We start from the raw sequence: 6000 nt of genomic DNA on the forward strand, positions 1-6000 counted from the left end.
TTTGAGAAAAATAGCAATCAAAATGTAACAGCATGGCACTTTTATCAAGTGGTTAAATGCAATACAAATTTCCCTCAGACATCACTTACAGATAGTTATTAGTTGTGTTGATGTTTGTGTTTGGGGTGAGTGGGAGTGATAGATAATGATTAAGAGATGTATTGTTATTTTATTCATGTGGTCCTCTGGAATACTTAATTCTAAAATTATTTCTAAATCACCTTTAAATGATCCCTAGCACTTGTCTCTTATGCTCCTGTAAAATACATATAAATGTGCCAAAAAATGAAAAGGGTGTTTTCTATGGATTGTCAATCCAAAGAATTCAGGGAAGGAAGTCTAAAAAGGGGGGGGATTAGGCGGGGGCTATGTAGTATGTACTCTATTGTTTGTGGTTGTTCTTTTGGATGTTGAAATTGGAGAGCTTACAAACTCAGAAGAAGAATGTTGCTTTGTGGCTTTTTTTTATACATTATTATACGGATCGATGCAGCCTAACTCTAAAAGCATTTACGCTCAACAGCTCCACTTCATGTTGATTTTGAATATTGTTGCTATAACTCCTCGCTGTTTTTTTCTTTTTGTTTATGTTTCTCTACTTCTTGGCCATGTGCACGAAGTGCTTTTATATCTGGCCCTGTGGAGTATGTCTAAATCTGATTTGTCATTTGAGACGGCTCAGAGGGAATCCTCCAACTAAGTCTGGTAATTGTGCCCATTACCTCTGCAGATCTATGAGAGGCAGTTTGTGAAAATACCATCACTGATTAAGTCTATCAGGTTTTAATGTTTTTTAAAGTCTTTTATGCTCACTTTTAAGTGGTAGTGTATTTAGCAAACACTTCTATCCAATGTGACTTACAGTCGTGGCCAAAAGTTTTGAGAATTACATAAATATAAATATTGGAAAAAGTTGCTGCTTAAGTTTTTATAATAGCAATTTGCATATACTACAGAATGTTATGAAGAGTGATCAGATGAATTGCATAGTCCCTTCTTTGCCATGCAAAATTAACATTAATCCCAAAAAACCTTTCCACTGCATTTCATTGCTGTCATTAAAGGACCTGCTGAGATCACATTTCGGTAATCATCTTGTTAACTCAGGTGAGAATGTTGACGAGCACAAGGCTGGAGATCATTATTGTCAGGCTGATTGGGTTAAATGGCAGACTGACATGAATGTTAAAAGGAGGTGATGCTTGAAATCATTGTTCTTCCATTGTTAACCATGGTGACCTTGCAAAGAAATGCGTGCAGCCATCATTGCGTTGCATAAAAATGGCTTAACAGGCAAGGATATTGTGGCTACTAAGATTGCACCTAAATCAACAATTTATAGGTTCATCAAGAATTTCAAGGAAAGGTTCAATTCTTGTAAAGAAGGCTTCAGGGCGTCCAAGAAAGTCCAGCAAGCGCCAGGATCGGCTCTAAAAAAAAGAGGATTCAGCTGCGGGATCGGAGTGCCACCAGAACAGAGCTTGCTCAGGAATGGCAGCTGGCAGGGTGTGGAGCGCATCTTGCCCGCACAGTGAGGCGAAGACTTCTGGAAGATGGCCTGGTGTCAAGAAGTGGGCAGCAAAGAAGCCACTTCTCCTCCAAAAAACATCAGGGGACCAGATTGATCTTCTTCCTGCAGAAAGTATAGTGAATGGACCTGCTGAGGACTGGGGCAAAGTCATATTCTCCCGATGAAACCCCTTTCCGATGTGTTTTGGGGCATCTGGAAAAGGCTTGTCCGGAGAAGAAAAAGGTGAGCGCTACCATCAGTACCCCTGTGTCATGCCAACAGTAAAAGCATCCTGACCCCATTCTGTGTGGGGTTGCTTCTCATCCAAGGGAGTGGGCTCACTCACAATTCTGCCCAAACACACAGCCATGTAATAAAGAATTGTACCAAACACCCGTCCAACAGCAACTTCTTCCAACAATCCAACAAACAGTTTTTGGTGTCGGAACAAAATGCAATTTTCCGCATGATGGATCGCAGGCCCGTGCCATAAGGCAAAGCGATAACTAAGTGGCTCGGGGACCAGAATGTTGAAATTTTGGGTCCATGAGCCTGGGAAACTCCCCAGATCTTAATCCCATTGAGAACTTGTGGTCCAATCCTCAAGAGGCGGGTGGACAAACAAAAACCCACTAATTCTGACAACACTTCCAGAAAGTTTCTTATGAAAGAATGGGTTGCTATCAGTCAGGATTTGGGCCCAGAAGTTTGATTGAGAGCAAATGCCCAGTCGAATTGCAGAGGTCCTGAAAAAGAAGGCCAACACTGCAAATACTGACTCTTTGCATAAATGTCATGTAATTGTCCGATAAAAGCCTTTGAAACGTATGAAGTGTCTTGTAATTATATTTTCAGTACATCACAGAAACAACTGAAACAAAGATCTAAAAGCAGTTTAGGGGCAGCAAACTTTTGAAAACTAATATTTATGTAATTCTCAAAACTTTTGGCCACGACTGTACACTACATTCAGTTCTTTGTTATCAATTCATATATTCCCTTGGAATCAAACCAAGTCCTTGTTTTTGCTAGTGCTATTGTCTACCTTTCCAGCTACAGAAACAGTTTATGTTTTCATTTGTTGCTTCTGATTTTCTGTTCGACTGACCCAAGGTAGATGCTATGAGACCATTGGACTGTAACGGACATATGCAGATCAACATTACAATATGCATCATTTTGAATTGTTTGTAAATGTTAGTGCAAGGCAAGGGTAATGGGTGGTTCTTGGGACAGAATAACACAAGCTGTTCTTCTGGTTTTGTAATTCCAAAACTGCTCATAGTCACATGACATTTATACCTTAGGCATCAAGATTGGGTTTTAAAAAGTATCATATCTGGCTGTTGCCAGTTATATACAATGAAAAATCTTCCGTTGTAGAATCCAATTATTTTTCAAGGCTTCGTGTGCCCTCAAATGTTACCCCACAATCTGTAGTTTGCTGTTTTGCATACTGTATCTTTTATATTGCTTGTCAGAGTGCATATTGTCTGGTCCGTGCTTGGTGTTGCTGCAAAGATATTTCCTGTCAGGTATGAGAAAATGTTGATCTATCAGTCAGTCAATCAATCAATCTAGCCCCCCGGAAATCACATGACATACGCTTGCATTCAGCCATAGCACAATCTGTGCATCTGTGTTTATTGCCGTGTCTATAGAGATGAGTGTGTCTTGGAGTCAAATGAAGGTTTAGTGAGGAAGGAAAAGTTTTGTGGGCCACTTGCAGTCCCTGCCGAGCCTCATAGAATTTTTACATAGAACACGCTAAGGTCACATGATTTTGCAGTACACCACAATGACTTTCCCTAGTCTGCCAGACACATCTGTAGATGCACGTCAAAAGATGCCCCATTATTATTCTCACCAGCTTTGCTTTCTACAAATGAGTCTAAATATTAAACACTATTTGGTTACACTTTATTTTAAAGGTATTCTTGTTACAGTGTAATTTAAGTCATACTGTAAAATAAAGCATTACCCAATAATAAAAGTTTATGGCCTTCAAAACCAAACACTCCAATTTACATTATTTGGTCACTGGAAAATATATTTTTGTTCAATATAAATTTTTTGTGAGGAACAACATCACATTGATTATTTCCAGATGAAACATTCACCTATGATTAAATTAATGGTTTGATTATTAGAAATTGAGTCCTCTGTACTTGGAAAAAGGCTGTACATATGCTAAATGCGTATATCCCCCCGAGTTCGGTGAATGACCACAGAGACTTTGTCGCACCAACCCCTTCGAAACACTAACCACACCAGCAGACTGCAGGAAACCAACACTAACTCTCAATATTACCAAGTCAGAAAGAACTCATGAAGAGCAATTTCACAGTGTTTACAATGTAAATTAATTTTTGCTAGAAAATACATAAACTTATATATTATATTTAACTTTTAATTTAACAGTTTGTTAATTATATTTTACCAGAAGCATACCCATTCACTGAAACTAAAACTTTACATGAATTAAACAGCTGACGTAATAGTTAGTCAATATCGTTTGCAAAGTTCATTCATTATTAATTTTGTTCTTGATTATGTGAACATCTTGGTACTTTCCAGTCTACGACACACCTACATTAGCAGTGACCATGCTCTCATGGTCATTTAGACCACTGAATTTTAGAGAGCTGTGAATGTTCCTCTATGTACACGGTGGTTGCTTGTGAGGTGAGGAGGGGGCCTTTTGTTCTGAGCGGACAGGTGACAAGTCTGTGGAAGGAAGTTGATGCTCATTTTCCCCTCTGTGAGTGTTTATAAAAGTGCAAGTTGTGGTGAGCTGACATAATACGCATCAGACTCACAAGAGAAGATGAGGTGTGTTTGTGTAACCCTTCTGCTGTGCCTGGCTACAATGCTGCTCGCTCAAGTCACCTGCCAAAGTAGACACTTTATGTAATTGTAAAAAAATTGAAAAACTATTATTATTATTATTATTATTATTGTTGTCTAAATTAATTTCTGTTTTTTTTTTACCTTTCTATATTTGTAGTAAATGGTGTGTCAAATTGCCCTTGTCTCAGGACATCAAATCAGGTTCCCCGCAAGAAAGATATTGAGAATTACATGATACAAAAAGCAGGCATCTGCCATATTGATGCCATTTTGTGAGTACTTTTTTCTTTGCTCTGATCGATCTCAACCATTCAACAATATATTTCATAACAAGATATTTTTTATTATGTGAGAGTATTATTTTTTTTTTGTATGTTTTTTTTTTTTTTATTTTGAATTTTTTACCCATAACATTTTGTACCAAAATACTTTCTGTACATTTGTATATTTTGTTGTATTGTCATGCTAAATTGTTACTTTTATGTATTTACAGATTTAAAACATTCAGTGGTCGTTTCATTTGCTCCAGTCCAATAAAGCCTTGGGTGAAAAGAGCCATGGAATATGTGGACAACAAGAAGAAGGCAGCTGAAACGACAGCGTGTCCCATAAACCCTGCACCAACATTTACAAAAGCATCAACACCGGATACAGCCTCAGACTGGAATGGACAGGATGAACTAAGAACTACTGCACCATTGCTATTAGAATTTATTAACAAATGTGTGTATTCTTTTTCTGTTTCTTATTTTTATTTGCCCCTGTTAGTCTAAAGTTAGATATTTCAGTTTATCTGTCTTGACTTAAAGAAAGTCAGTTGTTAATTTTTTGGGGGGTTGGTTTCTTTGGGTGTTTACAGCAATTGGCCGTTTACTTTGCACTTGCTTGAAGACGTCGGAAGCTGTTCTCCACAAGGAAGATATCAAAAGTTACAAGATACATAAAGCAGACATCTGCCATATTGATGCCATTGAGTGAGTTCTCCTTTTTTCTTGTGGAATTGTATACACTGATAAAACTCACACTATTCAACACTACACCGTAAAATCCATTTCAGTTAAGGAAACAGATTACCAGTTGCAATTAATTTAATTTCAATAAAATAATATTTCCTAAAATATCACCCAAAATATTTACATATCACCCTGCAGTCCAAGACTGGTTGCCCACTGACGCTAAGCAGGGCTGAGCCTGGTCAGTACCTGGATGGGAGACCTCCTGGGAAAAACTAGGTTGCTGCTGGAAGAGGTGTTAGTGAGGCCAGCACAGGGTGCTCACCCTGTGGTCTGCGTGGGTCCTAATGCCCCAGTGTAGTGATGGGGACACTATACTGACAAAAAGTACTGTCTTTCGGATGAGACGTTAAACCGAGGTCCTGACTCTCTGTGGTGATTAAAAATCCCAGGATGTCCTTCGAAAAAGAGTAGGGATGTAACCCTGGCATCCTGGCCAAATTCGCCCATTGGCCTCTGACCATCATGGCCTCCTAACCATCCCCATATCTACTGATTGGCTTCATCACTCTGTCTCCTCTCCACCAATAAGCTGGTGTGCGTTCTGGTGCGATATGGCTGCCATCGCATCATCCAGGTGGATGCTGCACACTGGTGGTGGTTGAGGAGATACCCCCTTCTATGTAA

At 38.9% G+C, this 6000-nt stretch overlaps 1 long non-coding RNA gene across 1 annotated transcript; it reads left to right on the forward strand.

The window, feature by feature from the left end:
• Positions 1 to 4088: 4088 nt before the first annotated feature.
• On the forward strand, positions 4089 to 5039 carry LOC122143603. The gene is made up of 3 exons (XR_006159256.1): positions 4089 to 4407; positions 4518 to 4632; positions 4854 to 5039. It is a non-coding gene; the product is annotated as an uncharacterized LOC122143603 (long non-coding RNA).
• The last annotated feature ends 961 nt before the right edge of the window (positions 5040 to 6000 follow it).

Source organism: Cyprinus carpio, unplaced genomic scaffold (assembly GCF_018340385.1).
Source record: "Cyprinus carpio isolate SPL01 unplaced genomic scaffold, ASM1834038v1 S000006459, whole genome shotgun sequence".
Classification (NCBI taxonomy): domain Eukaryota; kingdom Metazoa; phylum Chordata; class Actinopteri; order Cypriniformes; family Cyprinidae; genus Cyprinus; species Cyprinus carpio.